This window comes from Rhinoderma darwinii, assembly GCF_050947455.1.
Source record: "Rhinoderma darwinii isolate aRhiDar2 chromosome 5 unlocalized genomic scaffold, aRhiDar2.hap1 SUPER_5_unloc_33, whole genome shotgun sequence".
NCBI lineage: Eukaryota > Metazoa > Chordata > Amphibia > Anura > Rhinodermatidae > Rhinoderma > Rhinoderma darwinii.
In genome coordinates this window covers 334028-354851 of record NW_027461791.1, presented here as the reverse complement: position 1 = coordinate 354851, position 20824 = coordinate 334028, and the positions used below count along the sequence as shown (strand labels likewise).

The 20824-nt window shown below is 47.7% G+C and overlaps 14 non-coding genes across 14 annotated transcripts; all 14 read left to right on the top strand.

The window, feature by feature from the left end:
• Positions 1 to 989: 989 nt before the first annotated feature.
• On the top strand, positions 990 to 1180 carry LOC142690224 (U2 spliceosomal RNA). Its single transcript, XR_012859021.1, has one exon. It is a non-coding gene; the product is annotated as a U2 spliceosomal RNA (small nuclear RNA).
• A 1304-nt stretch (positions 1181 to 2484) lies between these two features.
• On the top strand, positions 2485 to 2675 carry LOC142690223 (U2 spliceosomal RNA). The gene has a single exon (XR_012859020.1). It is a non-coding gene; the product is annotated as a U2 spliceosomal RNA (small nuclear RNA).
• A 1293-nt stretch (positions 2676 to 3968) lies between these two features.
• LOC142690222 (U2 spliceosomal RNA) lies at positions 3969 to 4159 on the top strand. The gene has a single exon (XR_012859019.1). It is a non-coding gene; the product is annotated as a U2 spliceosomal RNA (small nuclear RNA).
• Positions 4160 to 5451: 1292 nt separating this feature from the next.
• On the top strand, positions 5452 to 5642 carry LOC142690221 (U2 spliceosomal RNA). The gene has a single exon (XR_012859018.1). It is a non-coding gene; the product is annotated as a U2 spliceosomal RNA (small nuclear RNA).
• Positions 5643 to 6922: 1280 nt separating this feature from the next.
• LOC142690164 (U2 spliceosomal RNA) lies at positions 6923 to 7113 on the top strand. Its single transcript, XR_012858966.1, has one exon. It is a non-coding gene; the product is annotated as a U2 spliceosomal RNA (small nuclear RNA).
• Positions 7114 to 8402: 1289 nt separating this feature from the next.
• LOC142690220 (U2 spliceosomal RNA) lies at positions 8403 to 8593 on the top strand. Its single transcript, XR_012859017.1, has one exon. It is a non-coding gene; the product is annotated as a U2 spliceosomal RNA (small nuclear RNA).
• Positions 8594 to 9892: 1299 nt separating this feature from the next.
• Positions 9893 to 10083, top strand: LOC142690217 (U2 spliceosomal RNA). The gene has a single exon (XR_012859015.1). It is a non-coding gene; the product is annotated as a U2 spliceosomal RNA (small nuclear RNA).
• A 1300-nt stretch (positions 10084 to 11383) lies between these two features.
• On the top strand, positions 11384 to 11574 carry LOC142690216 (U2 spliceosomal RNA). The gene has a single exon (XR_012859014.1). It is a non-coding gene; the product is annotated as a U2 spliceosomal RNA (small nuclear RNA).
• Positions 11575 to 12874: 1300 nt separating this feature from the next.
• Positions 12875 to 13065, top strand: LOC142690215 (U2 spliceosomal RNA). Its single transcript, XR_012859013.1, has one exon. It is a non-coding gene; the product is annotated as a U2 spliceosomal RNA (small nuclear RNA).
• Positions 13066 to 14357: 1292 nt separating this feature from the next.
• LOC142690214 (U2 spliceosomal RNA) lies at positions 14358 to 14548 on the top strand. The gene has a single exon (XR_012859012.1). It is a non-coding gene; the product is annotated as a U2 spliceosomal RNA (small nuclear RNA).
• A 1284-nt stretch (positions 14549 to 15832) lies between these two features.
• On the top strand, positions 15833 to 16023 carry LOC142690326 (U2 spliceosomal RNA). Its single transcript, XR_012859113.1, has one exon. It is a non-coding gene; the product is annotated as a U2 spliceosomal RNA (small nuclear RNA).
• A 1288-nt stretch (positions 16024 to 17311) lies between these two features.
• On the top strand, positions 17312 to 17502 carry LOC142690213 (U2 spliceosomal RNA). Its single transcript, XR_012859011.1, has one exon. It is a non-coding gene; the product is annotated as a U2 spliceosomal RNA (small nuclear RNA).
• Positions 17503 to 18770: 1268 nt separating this feature from the next.
• Positions 18771 to 18961, top strand: LOC142690212 (U2 spliceosomal RNA). The gene has a single exon (XR_012859010.1). It is a non-coding gene; the product is annotated as a U2 spliceosomal RNA (small nuclear RNA).
• Positions 18962 to 20253: 1292 nt separating this feature from the next.
• LOC142690341 (U2 spliceosomal RNA) lies at positions 20254 to 20445 on the top strand. Its single transcript, XR_012859126.1, has one exon. It is a non-coding gene; the product is annotated as a U2 spliceosomal RNA (small nuclear RNA).
• The last annotated feature ends 379 nt before the right edge of the window (positions 20446 to 20824 follow it).

Sequence of the window (20824 nt, the reverse complement as noted above, 5' to 3'; positions counted from 1 at the left end):
GATTGATTGATTGATTGATTGATTGATTGATTGATTGATTGATTGATTGATGCAGCACAACAGTCAAATAGTGGAGTGGAGTAGGGGAACAGCAAACAGCCAATAAAGCAGCCCGCCCGCTCGCCTGCCCGCCACAATGGACCTACCTGTGTACACTAGATGGATGTGATGGAATGTACTGTCGTCCCTACATTTCAAGAAGAAGTAAGAATTGCAGTTGCAACAAAGCCTTGCTTGCCTACAAAGAGAGCAGCAATTTGGATTTGTTACTATGTTACCTAGAAGAATAACAAACTGTGCAAGGATGGAGGTTGTAGGAGCAAGGAGAAGTTGTCTGTAAAGTTGGTGGATGCCTATTTTCCATTTTGCAGTCCCTTGTCTCCCTCTTGTGGCCTCCTGGAGGCAACTAGCTGTGCAAAAAAAAGACAGCCTGGCGGCCGGCTGTTGCAGTGTTGCCCTCTCAGGCAACACTGAGTGACTGACTGAGCCTCACCGTCTTATATAAAGTTCAGACGGAACTTTGCACGTGTCATAGTGGAGCCCTCAGGATTCCAGAGCCAGCTTTCTGACATCATAATGGGGCCTCAGAGATAAAAGCCTGGGCCCAGGCAGTGTTGGTCAGTGCTGCTCAGCAGGCAGCACTGGACTGGACTGGATTACAGCTGATACAAGGTGTGAAGGAACAAGGGGTGGCTGTGGGCATGCACTTGCTGCCGCTGCCAGTGTTTATCTGCATGGCAGCAGGGCATTTGGGCGTTGCCAGGAAGGCGTTTTTATGTAGATTCCTCCTCTTTCAGCACTGCATTGTGGTGCAAGCAAAAGAAGCAAATCCTGTCTGGCTTCCTCTCCGGCCTTTATTCACCTCCCGTGTAGCTGTGAGTGTGTGAGCCTGCAGGGCCCCATGGAATTGCCTAGAAGTAGGCTGAATCGCTGCAAGGGCTGAACAGCAGTATCGGGCAGGCTCGGGCAACGCGCGGCCCGTTCGGGTTATCGCTTCTCGGCCTTTTGGCTAAGATCAAGTGTAGTATCTGTTCTTATCAGTTTAATATCTGATACGTCCCCTATCTGGGGACCATATATTAAATGGATTTTTAGAACAGGGAGATGGAAATAGAGCTTGCTCTGTCCACTCCACGCATTGACCTGGTATTGCAGTATTTCCAGGACCGGTGCACCCTTTCCTTATGTGTTGACTAAAAGCAGATTCCAAAAGTGTTTTTTGTCTTTGCTATTGTTTCTGTCTTTCTGAAGGGATCTCCCCTTTTAATCCCATTATTTCAACACCTGTTGGACAATGCATGAGTGATAATGAGCTCATTGATTAAATGCAATTAATGAATAGATTGCCACCTCTTGTTGTGTGTCGTCTGTGTTTCTGTGTTTCCGGCATTTCACATTGGAACACCTCATTCACCTTCCTTGTCTTCTCTCCGCCCTCCCTTTTAGGTAAGTTAAAGAGCTGCACCTGAGCCAGCCACTGATTGATTGATTGATTGATTGATTGATTGATTGATTGATTGATTGATTGATTGATTGATTGATTGATGCAGCACAACAGTCAAATAGTGGAGTGGAGTAGGGGAACAGCAAACAGCCAATAAAGCAGCCCGCCCGCTCGCCTGCCCGCCACAATGGACCTACCTGTGTACACTAGATGGATGTGATGGAATGTACTGTCGTCCCTACATTTCAAGAAGAAGTAAGAATTGCAGTTGCAACAAAGCCTTGCTTGCCTACAAAGAGAGCAGCAATTTGGATTTGTTACTATGTTACCTAGAAGAATAACAAACTGTGCAAGGATGGAGGTTGTAGGAGCAAGGAGAAGTTGTCTGTAAAGTTGGTGGATGCCTATTTTCCATTTTGCAGTCCCTTGTCTCCCTCTTGTGGCCTCCTGGAGGCAACTAGCTGTGCAAAAAAAAGACAGCCTGGCGGCCGGCTGTTGCAGTGTTGCCCTCTCAGGCAACACTGAGTGACTGACTGAGCCTCACCGTCTTATATAAAGTTCAGACGGAACTTTGCACGTGTCATAGTGGAGCCCTCAGGATTCCAGAGCCAGCTTTCTGACATCATAATGGGGCCTCAGAGATAAAAGCCTGGGCCCAGGCAGTGTTGGTCAGTGCTGCTCAGCAGGCAGCACTGGACTGGACTGGATTACAGCTGATACAAGGTGTGAAGGAACAAGGGGTGGCTGTGGGCATGCACTTGCTGCCGCTGCCAGTGTTTATCTGCATGGCAGCAGGGCATTTGGGCGTTGCCAGGAAGGCGTTTTTATGTAGATTCCTCCTCTTTCAGCACTGCATTGTGGTGCAAGCAAAAGAAGCAAATCCTGTCTGGCTTCCTCTCCGGCCTTTATTCACCTCCCGTGTAGCTGTGAGTGTGTGAGCCTGCAGGGCCCCATGGAATTGCCTAGAAGTAGGCTGAATCGCTGCAAGGGCTGAACAGCAGTATCGGGCAGGCTCGGGCAACGCGCGGCCCGTTCGGGTTATCGCTTCTCGGCCTTTTGGCTAAGATCAAGTGTAGTATCTGTTCTTATCAGTTTAATATCTGATACGTCCCCTATCTGGGGACCATATATTAAATGGATTTTTAGAACAGGGAGATGGAAATAGAGCTTGCTCTGTCCACTCCACGCATTGACCTGGTATTGCAGTATTTCCAGGACCGGTGCACCCTTTCCTTATGTGTTGACTAAAAGCAGATTCCAAAAGTGTTTTTTGTCTTTGCTATTGTTTCTGTCTTTCTGAAGGGATCTCCCCTTTTAATCCCATTATTTCAACACCTGTTGGACAATGCATGAGTGATAATGAGCTCATTGATTAAATGCAATTAATGAATAGATTGCCACCTCTTGTTGTGTGTCGTCTGTGTTTCTGTGTTTCCGGCATTTCACATTGGAACACCTCATTCACCTTCCTTGTCTTCTCTCCGCCCTCCCTTTTAGGTAAGTTAAAGAGCTGCACCTGAGCCAGCCACTTGATTGATTGATTGATTGATTGATTGATTGATTGATTGATTGATTGATTGATTGATGCAGCACAACAGTCAAATAGTGGAGTGGAGTAGGGGAACAGCAAACAGCCAATAAAGCAGCCCGCCCGCTCGCCTGCCCGCCACAATGGACCTATCTGTGTACACTAGATGGATGTGATGGAATGTACTGTCGTCCCTACATTTCAAGAAGAAGTAAGAATTGCAGTTGCAACAAAGCCTTGCTTGCCTACAAAGAGAGCAGCAATTTGGATTTGTTACTATGTTACCTAGAAGAATAACAAACTGTGCAAGGATGGAGGTTGTAGGAGCAAGGAGAAGTTGTCTGTAAAGTTGGTGGATGCCTATTTTCCATTTTGCAGTCCCTTGTCTCCCTCTTGTGGCCTCCTGGAGGCAACTAGCTGTGCAAAAAAAAGACAGCCTGGCGGCCGGCTGTTGCAGTGTTGCCCTCTCAGGCAACACTGAGTGACTGACTGAGCCTCACCGTCTTATATAAAGTTCAGACGGAACTTTGCACGTGTCATAGTGGAGCCCTCAGGATTCCAGAGCCAGCTTTCTGACATCATAATGGGGCCTCAGAGATAAAAGCCTGGGCCCAGGCAGTGTTGGTCAGTGCTGCTCAGCAGGCAGCACTGGACTGGACTGGATTACAGCTGATACAAGGTGTGAAGGAACAAGGGGTGGCTGTGGGCATGCACTTGCTGCCGCTGCCAGTGTTTATCTGCATGGCAGCAGGGCATTTGGGCGTTGCCAGGAAGGCGTTTTTATGTAGATTCCTCCTCTTTCAGCACTGCATTGTGGTGCAAGCAAAAGAAGCAAATCCTGTCTGGCTTCCTCTCCGGCCTTTATTCACCTCCCGTGTAGCTGTGAGTGTGTGAGCCTGCAGGGCCCCATGGAATTGCCTAGAAGTAGGCTGAATCGCTGCAAGGGCTGAACAGCAGTATCGGGCAGGCTCGGGCAACGCGCGGCCCGTTCGGGTTATCGCTTCTCGGCCTTTTGGCTAAGATCAAGTGTAGTATCTGTTCTTATCAGTTTAATATCTGATACGTCCCCTATCTGGGGACCATATATTAAATGGATTTTTAGAACAGGGAGATGGAAATAGAGCTTGCTCTGTCCACTCCACGCATTGACCTGGTATTGCAGTATTTCCAGGACCGGTGCACCCTTTCCTTATGTGTTGACTAAAAGCAGATTCCAAAAGTGTTTTTTGTCTTTGCTATTGTTTCTGTCTTTCTGAAGGGATCTCCCCTTTTAATCCCATTATTTCAACACCTGTTGGACAATGCATGAGTGATAATGAGCTCATTGATTAAATGCAATTAATGAATAGATTGCCACCTCTTGTTGTGTGTCGTCTGTGTTTCTGTGTTTCCGGCATTTCACATTGGAACACCTCATTCACCTTCCTTGTCTTCTCTCCGCCCTCCCTTTTAGGTAAGTTAAAGAGCTGCACCTGAGCCAGCCACTGATTGATTGATTGATTGATTGATTGATTGATTGATTGATTGATTGATTGATTGATGCAGCACAACAGTCAAATAGTGGAGTGGAGTAGGGGAACAGCAAACAGCCAATAAAGCAGCCCGCCCGCTCGCCTGCCCGCCACAATGGACCTACCTGTGTACACTAGATGGATGTGATGGAATGTACTGTCGTCCCTACATTTCAAGAAGAAGTAAGAATTGCAGTTGCAACAAAGCCTTGCTTGCCTACAAAGAGAGCAGCAATTTGGATTTGTTACTATGTTACCTAGAAGAATAACAAACTGTGCAAGGATGGAGGTTGTAGGAGCAAGGAGAAGTTGTCTGTAAAGTTGGTGGATGCCTATTTTCCATTTTGCAGTCCCTTGTCTCCCTCTTGTGGCCTCCTGGAGGCAACTAGCTGTGCAAAAAAAAGACAGCCTGGCGGCCGGCTGTTGCAGTGTTGCCCTCTCAGGCAACACTGAGTGACTGACTGAGCCTCACCGTCTTATATAAAGTTCAGACGGAACTTTGCACGTGTCATAGTGGAGCCCTCAGGATTCCAGAGCCAGCTTTCTGACATCATAATGGGGCCTCAGAGATAAAAGCCTGGGCCCAGGCAGTGTTGGTCAGTGCTGCTCAGCAGGCAGCACTGGACTGGACTGGATTACAGCTGATACAAGGTGTGAAGGAACAAGGGGTGGCTGTGGGCATGCACTTGCTGCCGCTGCCAGTGTTTATCTGCATGGCAGCAGGGCATTTGGGCGTTGCCAGGAAGGCGTTTTTATGTAGATTCCTCCTCTTTCAGCACTGCATTGTGGTGCAAGCAAAAGAAGCAAATCCTGTCTGGCTTCCTCTCCGGCCTTTATTCACCTCCCGTGTAGCTGTGAGTGTGTGAGCCTGCAGGGCCCCATGGAATTGCCTAGAAGTAGGCTGAATCGCTGCAAGGGCTGAACAGCAGTATCGGGCAGGCTCGGGCAACGCGCGGCCCGTTCGGGTTATCGCTTCTCGGCCTTTTGGCTAAGATCAAGTGTAGTATCTGTTCTTATCAGTTTAATATCTGATACGTCCCCTATCTGGGGACCATATATTAAATGGATTTTTAGAACAGGGAGATGGAAATAGAGCTTGCTCTGTCCACTCCACGCATTGACCTGGTATTGCAGTATTTCCAGGACCGGTGCACCCTTTCCTTATGTGTTGACTAAAAGCAGATTCCAAAAGTGTTTTTTGTCTTTGCTATTGTTTCTGTCTTTCTGAAGGGATCTCCCCTTTTAATCCCATTATTTCAACACCTGTTGGACAATGCATGAGTGATAATGAGCTCATTGATTAAATGCAATTAATGAATAGATTGCCACCTCTTGTTGTGTGTCGTCTGTGTTTCTGTGTTTCCGGCATTTCACATTGGAACACCTCATTCACCTTCCTTGTCTTCTCTCCGCCCTCCCTTTTAGGTAAGTTAAAGAGCTGCACCTGAGCCAGCCACTGATTGATTGATTGATTGATTGATTGATTGATTGATTGATTGATGCAGCACAACAGTCAAATAGTGGAGTGGAGTAGGGGAACAGCAAACAGCCAATAAAGCAGCCCGCCCGCTCGCCTGCCCGCCACAATGGACCTACCTGTGTACACTAGATGGATGTGATGGAATGTACTGTCGTCCCTACATTTCAAGAAGAAGTAAGAATTGCAGTTGCAACAAAGCCTTGCTTGCCTACAAAGAGAGCAGCAATTTGGATTTGTTACTATGTTACCTAGAAAAATAACAAACTGTGCAAGGATGGAGGTTGTAGGAGCAAGGAGAAGTTGTCTGTAAAGTTGGTGGATGCCTATTTTCCATTTTGCAGTCCCTTGTCTCCCTCTTGTGGCCTCCTGGAGGCAACTAGCTGTGCAAAAAAAAGACAGCCTGGCGGCCGGCTGTTGCAGTGTTGCCCTCTCAGGCAACACTGAGTGACTGACTGAGCCTCACCGTCTTATATAAAGTTCAGACGGAACTTTGCACGTGTCATAGTGAAGCCCTCAGGATTCCAGAGCCAGCTTTCTGACATCATAATGGGGCCTCAGAGATAAAAGCCTGGGCCCAGGCAGTGTTGGTCAGTGCTGCTCAGCAGGCAGCACTGGACTGGACTGGATTACAGCTGATACAAGGTGTGAAGGAACAAGGGGTGGCTGTGGGCATGCACTTGCTGCCGCTGCCAGTGTTTATCTGCATGGCAGCAGGGCATTTGGGCGTTGCCAGGAAGGCGTTTTTATGTAGATTCCTCCTCTTTCAGCACTGCATTGTGGTGCAAGCAAAAGAAGCAAATCCTGTCTGGCTTCCTCTCCGGCCTTTATTCACCTCCCGTGTAGCTGTGAGTGTGTGAGCCTGCAGGGCCCCATGGAATTGCCTAGAAGTAGGCTGAATCGCTGCAAGGGCTGAACAGCAGTATCGGGCAGGCTCGGGCAACGCGCGGCCCGTTCGGGTTATCGCTTCTCGGCCTTTTGGCTAAGATCAAGTGTAGTATCTGTTCTTATCAGTTTAATATCTGATACGTCCCCTATCTGGGGACCATATATTAAATGGATTTTTAGAACAGGGAGATGGAAATAGAGCTTGCTCTGTCCACTCCACGCATTGACCTGGTATTGCAGTATTTCCAGGATCGGTGCACCCTTTCCTTATGTGTTGACTAAAAGCAGATTCCAAAAGTGTTTTTTGTCTTTGCTATTGTTTCTGTCTTTCTGAAGGGATCTCCCCTTTTAATCCCATTATTTCAACACCTGTTGGACAATGCATGAGTGATAATGAGCTCATTGATTAAATGCAATTAATGAATAGATTGCCACCTCTTGTTGTGTGTCGTCTGTGTTTCTGTGTTTCCGGCATTTCACATTGGAACACCTCATTCACCTTCCTTGTCTTCTCTCCGCCCTCCCTTTTAGGTAAGTTAAAGAGCTGCACCTGAGCCAGCCACTGATTGATTGATTGATTGATTGATTGATTGATTGATTGATTGATTGATTGATTGCAGCACAACAGTCAAATAGTGGAGTGGAGTAGGGGAACAGCAAACAGCCAATAAAGCAGCCCGCCCGCTCGCCTGCCCGCCACAATGGACCTACCTGTGTACACTAGATGGATGTGATGGAATGTACTGTCGTCCCTACATTTCAAGAAGAAGTAAGAATTGCAGTTGCAACAAAGCCTTGCTTGCCTACAAAGAGAGCAGCAATTTGGATTTGTTACTATGTTACCTAGAAGAATAACAAACTGTGCAAGGATGGAGGTTGTAGGAGCAAGGAGAAGTTGTCTGTAAAGTTGGTGGATGCCTATTTTCCATTTTGCAGTCCCTTGTCTCCCTCTTGTGGCCTCCTGGAGGCAACTAGCTGTGCAAAAAAAAGACAGCCTGGCGGCCGGCTGTTGCAGTGTTGCCCTCTCAGGCAACACTGAGTGACTGACTGAGCCTCACCGTCTTATATAAAGTTCAGACGGAACTTTGCACGTGTCATAGTGGAGCCCTCAGGATTCCAGAGCCAGCTTTCTGACATCATAATGGGGCCTCAGAGATAAAAGCCTGGGCCCAGGCAGTGTTGGTCAGTGCTGCTCAGCAGGCAGCACTGGACTGGACTGGATTACAGCTGATACAAGGTGTGAAGGAACAAGGGGTGGCTGTGGGCATGCACTTGCTGCCGCTGCCAGTGTTTATCTGCATGGCAGCAGGGCATTTGGGCGTTGCCAGGAAGGCGTTTTTATGTAGATTCCTCCTCTTTCAGCACTGCATTGTGGTGCAAGCAAAAGAAGCAAATCCTGTCTGGCTTCCTCTCCGGCCTTTATTCACCTCCCGTGTAGCTGTGAGTGTGTGAGCCTGCAGGGCCCCATGGAATTGCCTAGAAGTAGGCTGAATCGCTGCAAGGGCTGAACAGCAGTATCGGGCAGGCTCGGGCAACGCGCGGCCCGTTCGGGTTATCGCTTCTCGGCCTTTTGGCTAAGATCAAGTGTAGTATCTGTTCTTATCAGTTTAATATCTGATACGTCCCCTATCTGGGGACCATATATTAAATGGATTTTTAGAACAGGGAGATGGAAATAGAGCTTGCTCTGTCCACTCCACGCATTGACCTGGTATTGCAGTATTTCCAGGACCGGTGCACCCTTTCCTTATGTGTTGACTAAAAGCAGATTCCAAAAGGTTTTTTGTCTTTGCTATTGTTTCTGTCTTTCTGAAGGGATCTCCCCTTTTAATCCCATTATTTCAACACCTGTTGGACAATGCATGAGTGATAATGAGCTCATTGATTAAATGCAATTAATGAATAGATTGCCACCTCTTGTTGTGTGTCGTCTGTGTTTCTGTGTTTCCGGCATTTCACATTGGAACACCTCATTCACCTTCCTTGTCTTCTCTCCGCCCTCCCTTTTAGGTAAGTTAAAGAGCTGCACCTGAGCCAGCCACTGATTGATTGATTGATTGATTGATTGATTGATTGATTGATTGATTGATTGATTGATTGATTGATGCAGCACAACAGTCAAATAGTGGAGTGGAGTAGGGGAACAGCAAACAGCCAATAAAGCAGCCCGCCCGCTCGCCTGCCCGCCACAATGGACCTACCTGTGTACACTAGATGGATGTGATGGAATGTACTGTCGTCCCTACATTTCAAGAAGAAGTAAGAATTGCAGTTGCAACAAAGCCTTGCTTGCCTACAAAGAGAGCAGCAATTTGGATTTGTTACTATGTTACCTAGAAGAATAACAAACTATGCAAGGATGGAGGTTGTAGGAGCAAGGAGAAGTTGTCTGTAAAGTTGGTGGATGCCTATTTTCCATTTTGCAGTCCCTTGTCTCCCTCTTGTGGCCTCCTGGAGGCAACTAGCTGTGCAAAAAAAAGACAGCCTGGCGGCCGGCTGTTGCAGTGTTGCCCTCTCAGGCAACACTGAGTGACTGACTGAGCCTCACCGTCTTATATAAAGTTCAGACGGAACTTTGCACGTGTCATAGTGGAGCCCTCAGGATTCCAGAGCCAGCTTTCTGACATCATAATGGGGCCTCAGAGATAAAAGCCTGGGCCCAGGCAGTGTTGGTCAGTGCTGCTCAGCAGGCAGCACTGGACTGGACTGGATTACAGCTGATACAAGGTGTGAAGGAACAAGGGGTGGCTGTGGGCATGCACTTGCTGCCGCTGCCAGTGTTTATCTGCATGGCAGCAGGGCATTTGGGCGTTGCCAGGAAGGCGTTTTTATGTAGATTCCTCCTCTTTCAGCACTGCATTGTGGTGCAAGCAAAAGAAGCAAATCCTGTCTGGCTTCCTCTCCGGCCTTTATTCACCTCCCGTGTAGCTGTGAGTGTGTGAGCCTGCAGGGCCCCATGGAATTGCCTAGAAGTAGGCTGAATCGCTGCAAGGGCTGAACAGCAGTATCGGGCAGGCTCGGGCAACGCGCGGCCCGTTCGGGTTATCGCTTCTCGGCCTTTTGGCTAAGATCAAGTGTAGTATCTGTTCTTATCAGTTTAATATCTGATACGTCCCCTATCTGGGGACCATATATTAAATGGATTTTTAGAACAGGGAGATGGAAATAGAGCTTGCTCTGTCCACTCCACGCATTGACCTGGTATTGCAGTATTTCCAGGACCGGTGCACCCTTTCCTTATGTGTTGACTAAAAGCAGATTCCAAAAGTGTTTTTTGTCTTTGCTATTGTTTCTGTCTTTCTGAAGGGATCTCCCCTTTTAATCCCATTATTTCAACACCTGTTGGACAATGCATGAGTGATAATGAGCTCATTGATTAAATGCAATTAATGAATAGATTGCCACCTCTTGTTGTGTGTCGTCTGTGTTTCTGTGTTTCCGGCATTTCACATTGGAACACCTCATTCACCTTCCTTGTCTTCTCTCCGCCCTCCCTTTTAGGTAAGTTAAAGAGCTGCACCTGAGCCAGCCACTGATTGATTGATTGATTGATTGATTGATTGATTGATTGATTGATTGATTGATTGATTGATTGATGCAGCACAACAGTCAAATAGTGGAGTGGAGTAGGGGAACAGCAAACAGCCAATAAAGCAGCCCGCCCGCTCGCCTGCCCGCCACAATGGACCTACCTGTGTACACTAGATGGATGTGATGGAATGTACTGTCGTCCCTACATTTCAAGAAGAAGTAAGAATTGCAGTTGCAACAAAGCCTTGCTTGCCTACAAAGAGAGCAGCAATTTGGATTTGTTACTATGTTACCTAGAAGAATAACAAACTGTGCAAGGATGGAGGTTGTAGGAGCAAGGAGAAGTTGTCTGTAAAGTTGGTGGATGCCTATTTTCCATTTTGCAGTCCCTTGTCTCCCTCTTGTGGCCTCCTGGAGGCAACTAGCTGTGCAAAAAAAAGACAGCCTGGCGGCCGGCTGTTGCAGTGTTGCCCTCTCAGGCAACACTGAGTGACTGACTGAGCCTCACCGTCTTATATAAAGTTCAGACGGAACTTTGCACGTGTCATAGTGGAGCCCTCAGGATTCCAGAGCCAGCTTTCTGACATCATAATGGGGCCTCAGAGATAAAAGCCTGGGCCCAGGCAGTGTTGGTCAGTGCTGCTCAGCAGGCAGCACTGGACTGGACTGGATTACAGCTGATACAAGGTGTGAAGGAACAAGGGGTGGCTGTGGGCATGCACTTGCTGCCGCTGCCAGTGTTTATCTGCATGGCAGCAGGGCATTTGGGCGTTGCCAGGAAGGCGTTTTTATGTAGATTCCTCCTCTTTCAGCACTGCATTGTGGTGCAAGCAAAAGAAGCAAATCCTGTCTGGCTTCCTCTCCGGCCTTTATTCACCTCCCGTGTAGCTGTGAGTGTGTGAGCCTGCAGGGCCCCATGGAATTGCCTAGAAGTAGGCTGAATCGCTGCAAGGGCTGAACAGCAGTATCGGGCAGGCTCGGGCAACGCGCGGCCCGTTCGGGTTATCGCTTCTCGGCCTTTTGGCTAAGATCAAGTGTAGTATCTGTTCTTATCAGTTTAATATCTGATACGTCCCCTATCTGGGGACCATATATTAAATGGATTTTTAGAACAGGGAGATGGAAATAGAGCTTGCTCTGTCCACTCCACGCATTGACCTGGTATTGCAGTATTTCCAGGACCGGTGCACCCTTTCCTTATGTGTTGACTAAAAGCAGATTCCAAAAGTGTTTTTTGTCTTTGCTATTGTTTCTGTCTTTCTGAAGGGATCTCCCCTTTTAATCCCATTATTTCAACACCTGTTGGACAATGCATGAGTGATAATGAGCTCATTGATTAAATGCAATTAATGAATAGATTGCCACCTCTTGTTGTGTGTCGTCTGTGTTTCTGTGTTTCCGGCATTTCACATTGGAACACCTCATTCACCTTCCTTGTCTTCTCTCCGCCCTCCCTTTTAGGTAAGTTAAAGAGCTGCACCTGAGCCAGCCACTGATTGATTGATTGATTGATTGATTGATTGATTGATTGATTGATTGATTGATTGATTGATTGATGCAGCACAACAGTCAAATAGTGGAGTGGAGTAGGGGAACAGCAAACAGCCAATAAAGCAGCCCGCCCGCTCGCCTGCCCGCCACAATGGACCTACCTGTGTACACTAGATGGATGTGATGGAATGTACTGTCGTCCCTACATTTCAAGAAGAAGTAAGAATTGCAGTTGCAACAAAGCCTTGCTTGCCTACAAAGAGAGCAGCAATTTAGATTTGTTACTATGTTACCTAGAAGAATAACAAACTGTGCAAGGATGGAGGTTGTAGGAGCAAGGAGAAGTTGTCTGTAAAGTTGGTGGATGCCTATTTTCCATTTTGCAGTCCCTTGTCTCCCTCTTGTGGCCTCCTGGAGGCAACTAGCTGTGCAAAAAAAAGACAGCCTGGCGGCCGGCTGTTGCAGTGTTGCCCTCTCAGGCAACACTGAGTGACTGACTGAGCCTCACCGTCTTATATAAAGTTCAGACGGAACTTTGCACGTGTCATAGTGGAGCCCTCAGGATTCCAGAGCCAGCTTTCTGACATCATAATGGGGCCTCAGAGATAAAAGCCTGGGCCCAGGCAGTGTTGGTCAGTGCTGCTCAGCAGGCAGCACTGGACTGGACTGGATTACAGCTGATACAAGGTGTGAAGGAACAAGGGGTGGCTGTGGGCATGCACTTGCTGCCGCTGCCAGTGTTTATCTGCATGGCAGCAGGGCATTTGGGCGTTGCCAGGAAGGCGTTTTTATGTAGATTCCTCCTCTTTCAGCACTGCATTGTGGTGCAAGCAAAAGAAGCAAATCCTGTCTGGCTTCCTCTCCGGCCTTTATTCACCTCCCGTGTAGCTGTGAGTGTGTGAGCCTGCAGGGCCCCATGGAATTGCCTAGAAGTAGGCTGAATCGCTGCAAGGGCTGAACAGCAGTATCGGGCAGGCTCGGGCAACGCGCGGCCCGTTCGGGTTATCGCTTCTCGGCCTTTTGGCTAAGATCAAGTGTAGTATCTGTTCTTATCAGTTTAATATCTGATACGTCCCCTATCTGGGGACCATATATTAAATGGATTTTTAGAACAGGGAGATGGAAATAGAGCTTGCTCTGTCCACTCCACGCATTGACCTGGTATTGCAGTATTTCCAGGACCGGTGCACCCTTTCCTTATGTGTTGACTAAAAGCAGATTCCAAAAGTGTTTTTTGTCTTTGCTATTGTTTCTGTCTTTCTGAAGGGATCTCCCCTTTTAATCCCATTATTTCAACACCTGTTGGACAATGCATGAGTGATAATGAGCTCATTGATTAAATGCAATTAATGAATAGATTGCCACCTCTTGTTGTGTGTCGTCTGTGTTTCTGTGTTTCCGGCATTTCACATTGGAACACCTCATTCACCTTCCTTGTCTTCTCTCCGCCCTCCCTTTTAGGTAAGTTAAAGAGCTGCACCTGAGCCAGCCACTGATTGATTGATTGATTGATTGATTGATTGATTGATTGATTGATTGATTGATTGATGCAGCACAACAGTCAAATAGTGGAGTGGAGTAGGGGAACAGCAAACAGCCAATAAAGCAGCCCGCCCGCTCGCCTGCCCGCCACAATGGACCTACCTGTGTACACTAGATGGATGTGATGGAATGTACTGTCGTCCCTACATTTCAAGAAGAAGTAAGAATTGCAGTTGCAACAAAGCCTTGTTTGCCTACAAAGAGAGCAGCAATTTGGATTTGTTACTATGTTACCTAGAAGAATAACAAACTGTGCAAGGATGGAGGTTGTAGGAGCAAGGAGAAGTTGTCTGTAAAGTTGGTGGATGCCTATTTTCCATTTTGCAGTCCCTTGTCTCCCTCTTGTGGCCTCCTGGAGGCAACTAGCTGTGCAAAAAAAAGACAGCCTGGCGGCCGGCTGTTGCAGTGTTGCCCTCTCAGGCAACACTGAGTGACTGACTGAGCCTCACCGTCTTATATAAAGTTCAGACGGAACTTTGCACGTGTCATAGTGGAGCCCTCAGGATTCCAGAGCCAGCTTTCTGACATCATAATGGGGCCTCAGAGATAAAAGCCTGGGCCCAGGCAGTGTTGGTCAGTGCTGCTCAGCAGGCAGCACTGGACTGGACTGGATTACAGCTGATACAAGGTGTGAAGGAACAAGGGGTGGCTGTGGGCATGCACTTGCTGCCGCTGCCAGTGTTTATCTGCATGGCAGCAGGGCATTTGGGCGTTGCCAGGAAGGCGTTTTTATGTAGATTCCTCCTCTTTCAGCACTGCATTGTGGTGCAAGCAAAAGAAGCAAATCCTGTCTGGCTTCCTCTCCGGCCTTTATTCACCTCCCGTGTAGCTGTGAGTGTGTGAGCCTGCAGGGCCCCATGGAATTGCCTAGAAGTAGGCTGAATCGCTGCAAGGGCTGAACAGCAGTATCGGGCAGGCTCGGGCAACGCGCGGCCCGTTCGGGTTATCGCTTCTCGGCCTTTTGGCTAAGATCAAGTGTAGTATCTGTTCTTATCAGTTTAATATCTGATACGTCCCCTATCTGGGGACCATATATTAAATGGATTTTTAGAACAGGGAGATGGAAATAGAGCTTGCTCTGTCCACTCCACGCATTGACCTGGTATTGCAGTATTTCCAGGACCGGTGCACCCTTTCCTTATGTGTTGACTAAAAGCAGATTCCAAAAGTGTTTTTTGTCTTTGCTATTGTTTCTGTCTTTCTGAAGGGATCTCCCCTTTTAATCCCATTATTTCAACACCTGTTGGACAATGCATGAGTGATAATGAGCTCATTGATTAAATGCAATTAATGAATAGATTGCCACCTCTTGTTGTGTGTCGTCTGTGTTTCTGTGTTTCCGGCATTTCACATTGGAACACCTCATTCACCTTCCTTGTCTTCTCTCCGCCCTCCCTTTTAGGTAAGTTAAAGAGCTGCACCTGAGCCAGCCACTGATTGATTGATTGATTGATTGATTGATTGATTGATTGATTGATTGATGCAGCACAACAGTCAAATAGTGGAGTGGAGTAGGGGAACAGCAAACAGCCAATAAAGCAGCCCGCCCGCTCGCCTGCCCGCCACAATGGACCTACCTGTGTACACTAGATGGATGTGATGGAATGTACTGTCGTCCCTACATTTCAAGAAGAAGTAAGAATTGCAGTTGCAACAAAGCCTTGCTTGCCTACAAAGAGAGCAGCAATTTGGATTTGTTACTATGTTACCTAGAAGAATAACAAACTGTGCAAGGATGGAGGTTGTAGGAGCAAGGAGAAGTTGTCTGTAAAGTTGGTGGATGCCTATTTTCCATTTTGCAGTCCCTTGTCTCCCTCTTGTGGCCTCCTGGAGGCAACTAGCTGTGCAAAAAAAAGACAGCCTGGCGGCCGGCTGTTGCAGTGTTGCCCTCTCAGGCAACACTGAGTGACTGACTGAGCCTCACCGTCTTATATAAAGTTCAGACGGAACTTTGCACGTGTCATAGTGGAGCCCTCAGGATTCCAGAGCCAGCTTTCTGACATCATAATGGGGCCTCAGAGATAAAAGCCTGGGCCCAGGCAGTGTTGGTCAGTGCTGCTCAGCAGGCAGCACTGGACTGGACTGGATTACAGCTGATACAAGGTGTGAAGGAACAAGGGGTGGCTGTGGGCATGCACTTGCTGCCGCTGCCAGTGTTTATCTGCATGGCAGCAGGGCATTTGGGCGTTGCCAGGAAGGCGTTTTTATGTAGATTCCTCCTCTTTCAGCACTGCATTGTGGTGCAAGCAAAAGAAGCAAATCCTGTCTGGCTTCCTCTCCGGCCTTTATTCACCTCCCGTGTAGCTGTGAGTGTGTGAGCCTGCAGGGCCCCATGGAATTGCCTAGAAGTAGGCTGAATCGCTGCAAGGGCTGAACAGCAGTATCGGGCAGGCTCGGGCAACGCGCGGCCCGTTCGGGTTATCGCTTCTCGGCCTTTTGGCTAAGATCAAGTGTAGTATCTGTTCTTATCAGTTTAATATCTGATACGTCCCCTATCTGGGGACCATATATTAAATGGATTTTTAGAACAGGGAGATGGAAATAGAGCTTGCTCTGTCCACTCCACGCATTGACCTGGTATTGCAGTATTTCCAGGACCGGTGCACGCTTTCCTTATGTGTTGACTAAAAGCAGATTCCAAAAGTGTTTTTTGTCTTTGCTATTGTTTCTGTCTTTCTGAAGGGATCTCCCCTTTTAATCCCATTATTTCAACACCTGTTGGACAATGCATGAGTGATAATGAGCTCATTGATTAAATGCAATTAATGAATAGATTGCCACCTCTTGTTGTGTGTCGTCTGTGTTTCTGTGTTTCCGGCATTTCACATTGGAACACCTCATTCACCTTCCTTGTCTTCTCTCCGCCCTCCCTTTTAGGTAAGTTAAAGAGCTGCACCTGAGCCAGCCACTGATTGATTGATTGATTGATTGATTGATTGATTGATTGATTGATTGATTGATGCAGCACAACAGTCAAATAGTGGAGTGGAGTAGGGGAACAGCAAACAGCCAATAAAGCAGCCCGCCCGCTCGCCTGCCCGCCACAATGGACCTACCTGTGTACACTAGATGGATGTGATGGAATGTACTGTCGTCCCTACATTTCAAGAAGAAGTAAGAATTGCAGTTGCAACAAAGCCTTGCTTGCCTACAAAGAGAGCAGCAATTTGGATTTGTTACTATGTTACCTAGAAGAATAACAAACTGTGCAAGGATGGAGGTTGTAGGAGCAAGGAGAAGTTGTCTGTAAAGTTGGTGGATGCCTATTTTCCATTTTGCAGTCCCTTGTCTCCCTCTTGTGGCCTCCTGGAGGCAACTAGCTGTGCAAAAAAAAGACAGCCTGGCGGCCGGCTGTTGCAGTGTTGCCCTCTCAGGCAACACTGAGTGACTGACTGAGCCTCACCGTCTTATATAAAGTTCAGACGGAACTTTGCACGTGTCATAGTGGAGCCCTCAGGATTCCAGAGCCAGCTTTCTGACATCATAATGGGGCCTCAGAGATAAAAGCCTGGGCCCAGGCAGTGTTGGTCAGTGCTGCTCAGCAGGCAGCACTGGACTGGACTGGATTACAGCTGATACAAGGTGTGAAGGAACAAGGGGTGGCTGTGGGCATGCACTTGCTGCCGCTGCCAGTGTTTATCTGCATGGCAGCAGGGCATTTGGGCGTTGCCAGGAAGGCGTTTTTATGTAGATTCCTCCTCTTTCAGCACTGCATTGTGGTGCAAGCAAAAGAAGCAAATCCTGTCTGGCTTCCTCTCCGGCCTTTATTCACCTCCCGTGTAGCTGTGAGTGTGTGAGCCTGCAGGGCCCCATGGAATTGCCTAGAAGTAGGCTGAATCGCTGCAAGGGCTGAACAGCAGTATCGGGCAGGCTCGGGCAACGCGCGGCCCGTTCGGGTTATCGCTTCTCGGCCTTTTGGCTAAGATCAAGTGTAGTATCTGTTCTTATCAGTTTAATATCTGATACGTCCCCTATCTGGGGACCATATATTAAATGGATTTTTAGAACAGGGAGATGGAAATAGAGCTTGCTCTGTCCACTCCACGCATTGACCTGGTATTGCAGTATTTCCAGGACCGGTGCACCCTTTCCTTATGTGTTGACTAAAAGCAGATTCCAAAAGTGTTTTTTGTCTTTGCTATTGTTTCTGTCTTTCTGAAGGGATCTCCCCTTTTAATCCCATTATTTCAACACCTGTTGGACAATGCATGAGTGATAATGAGCTCATTGATTAAATGCAATTAATGAATAGATTGCCACCTCTTGTTGTGTGTCGTCTGTGTTTCTGTGTTTCCGGCATTTCACATTGGAACACCTCATTCACCTTCCTTGTCTTCTCTCCGCCCTCCCTTTTAGGTAAGTTAAAGAGCTGCACCTGAGCCAGCCACTGATTGATTGATTGATTGATTGATTGATTGATGCAGCACAACAGTCAAATAGTGGAGTGGAGTAGGGGAACAGCAAACAGCCAATAAAGCAGCCCGCCCGCTCGCCTGCCCGCCACAATGGACCTACCTGTGTACACTAGATGGATGTGATGGAATGTACTGTCGTCCCTACATTTCAAGAAGAAGTAAGAATTGCAGTTGCAACAAAGCCTTGCTTGCCTACAAAGAGAGCAGCAATTTGGATTTGTTACTATGTTACCTAGAAGAATAACAAACTGTGCAAGGATGGAGGTTGTAGGAGCAAGGAGAAGTTGTCTGTAAAGTTGGTGGATGCCTATTTTCCATTTTGCAGTCCCTTGTCTCCCTCTTGTGGCCTCCTGGAGGCAACTAGCTGTGCAAAAAAAAGACAGCCTGGCGGCCGGCTGTTGCAGTGTTGCCCTCTCAGGCAACACTGAGTGACTGACTGAGCCTCACCGTCTTATATAAAGTTCAGACGGAACTTTGCACGTGTCATAGTGGAGCCCTCAGGATTCCAGAGCCAGCTTTCTGACATCATAATGGGGCCTCAGAGATAAAAGCCTGGGCCCAGGCAGTGTTGGTCAGTGCTGCTCAGCAGGCAGCACTGGACTGGACTGGATTACAGCTGATACAAGGTGTGAAGGAACAAGGGGTGGCTGTGGGCATGCACTTGCTGCCGCTGCCAGTGTTTATCTGCATGGCAGCAGGGCATTTGGGCGTTGCCAGGAAGGCGTTTTTATGTAGATTCCTCCTCTTTCAGCACTGCATTGTGGTGCAAGCAAAAGAAGCAAATCCTGTCTGGCTTCCTCTCCGGCCTTTATTCACCTCCCGTGTAGCTGTGAGTGTGTGAGCCTGCAGGGCCCCATGGAATTGCCTAGAAGTAGGCTGAATCGCTGCAAGGGCTGAACAGCAGTATCGGGCAGGCTCGGGCAACGCGCGGCCCGTTCGGGTTATCGCTTCTCGGCCTTTTGGCTAAGATCAAGTGTAGTATCTGTTCTTATCAGTTTAATATCTGATACGTCCCCTATCTGGGGACCATATATTAAATGGATTTTTAGAACAGGGAGATGGAAATAGAGCTTGCTCTGTCCACTCCACGCATTGACCTGGTATTGCAGTATTTCCAGGACCGGTGCACCCTTTCCTTATGTGTTGACTAAAAGCAGATTCCAAAAGTGTTTTTTGTCTTTGCTATTGTTTCTGTCTTTCTGAAGGGATCTCCCCTTTTAATCCCATTATTTCAACACCTGTTGGACAATGCATGAGTGATAATGAGCTCATTGATTAAATGCAATTAATGAATAGATTGCCACCTCTTGTTGTGTGTCGTCTGTGTTTCTGTGTTTCCGGCATTTCACATTGGAACACCTCATTCACCTTCCTTGTCTTCTCTCCGCCCTCCCTTTTAGGTAAGTTAAAGAGCTGCACCTGAGCCAGCCACTGATTGATTGATTGATTGATTGATTGATTGATTGATTGATTGATTGATTGATTGATGCAGCACAACAGTCAAATAGTGGAGTGGAGTAGGGGAACAGCAAACAGCCAATAAAGCAGCCCGCCCGCTCGCCTGCCCGCCACAATGGACCTACCTGTGTACACTAGATGGATGTGATGGAATGTACTGTCGTCCCTACATTTCAAGAAGAAGTAAGAATTGCAGTTGCAACAAAGCCTTGCTTGCCTACAAAGAGAGCAGCAATTTGGATTTGTTACTATGTTACCTAGAAGAATAACAAACTGTGCAAGGATGGAGGTTGTAGGAGCAAGGAGAAGTTGTCTGTAAAGTTGGTGGATGCCTATTTTCCATTTTGCAGTCTCTTGTCTCCCTCTTGTGGCCTCCTGGAGGCAACTAGCTGTGCAAAAAAAAGACAGCCTGGCGGCCGGCTGTTGCAGTGTTGCCCTCTCAGGCAACACTGAGTGACTGACTGAGCCTCACCGTCTTATATAAAGTTCAGACGGAACTTTGCACGTGTCATAGTGGAGCCCTCAGGATTCCAGAGCCAGCTTTCTGACATCATAATGGGGCCTCAGAGATAAAAGCCTGGGCCCAGGCAGTGTTGGTCAGTGCTGCTCAGCAGGCAGCACTGGACTGGACTGGATTACAGCTGATACAAGGTGTGAAGGAACAAGGGGTGGCTGTGGGCATGCACTTGCTGCCGCTGCCAGTGTTTATCTGCATGGCAGCAGGGCATTTGGGCGTTGCCAGGAAGGCGTTTTTATGTAGATTCCTCCTCTTTCAGCACTGCATTGTGGTGCAAGCAAAAGAAGCAAATCCTGTCTGGCTTCCTCTCCGGCCTTTATTCACCTCCCGTGTAGCTGTGAGTGTGTGAGCCTGCAGGGCCCCATGGAATTGCCTAGAAGTAGGCTGAATCGCTGCAAGGGCTGAACAGCAGTATCGGGCAGGCTCGGGCAACGCGCGGCCCGTTCGGGTTATCGCTTCTCGGCCTTTTGGCTAAGATCAAGTGTAGTATCTGTTCTTATCAGTTTAATATCTGATACGTCCCCTATCTGGGGACCATATATTAAATGGATTTTTTAGAACAGGGAGATGGAAATAGAGCTTGCTCTGTCCACTCCACGCATTGACCTGGTATTGCAGTATTTCCAGGACCGGTGCACCCTTTCCTTATGTGTTGACTAAAAGCAGATTCCAAAAGTGTTTTTTGTCTTTGCTATTGTTTCTGTCTTTCTGAAGGGATCTCCCCTTTTAATCCCATTATTTCAACACCTGTTGGACAATGCATGAGTGATAATGAGCTCATTGATTAAATGCAATTAATGAATAGATTGCCACCTCTTGTTGTGTGTCGTCTGTGTTTCTGTGTTTCCGGCATTTCACATTGGAACACCTCATTCACCTTCCTTGTCTTCTCTCCGCCCTCCCTTTTAGGTAAGTTAAAGAGCTGCACCTGAGCCAGCCACTGATTGATTGATTGATTGATTGATTGATTGATTGATTGATTGATTGATTGATTGATGCAGCACAACAGTCAAATAGTGGAG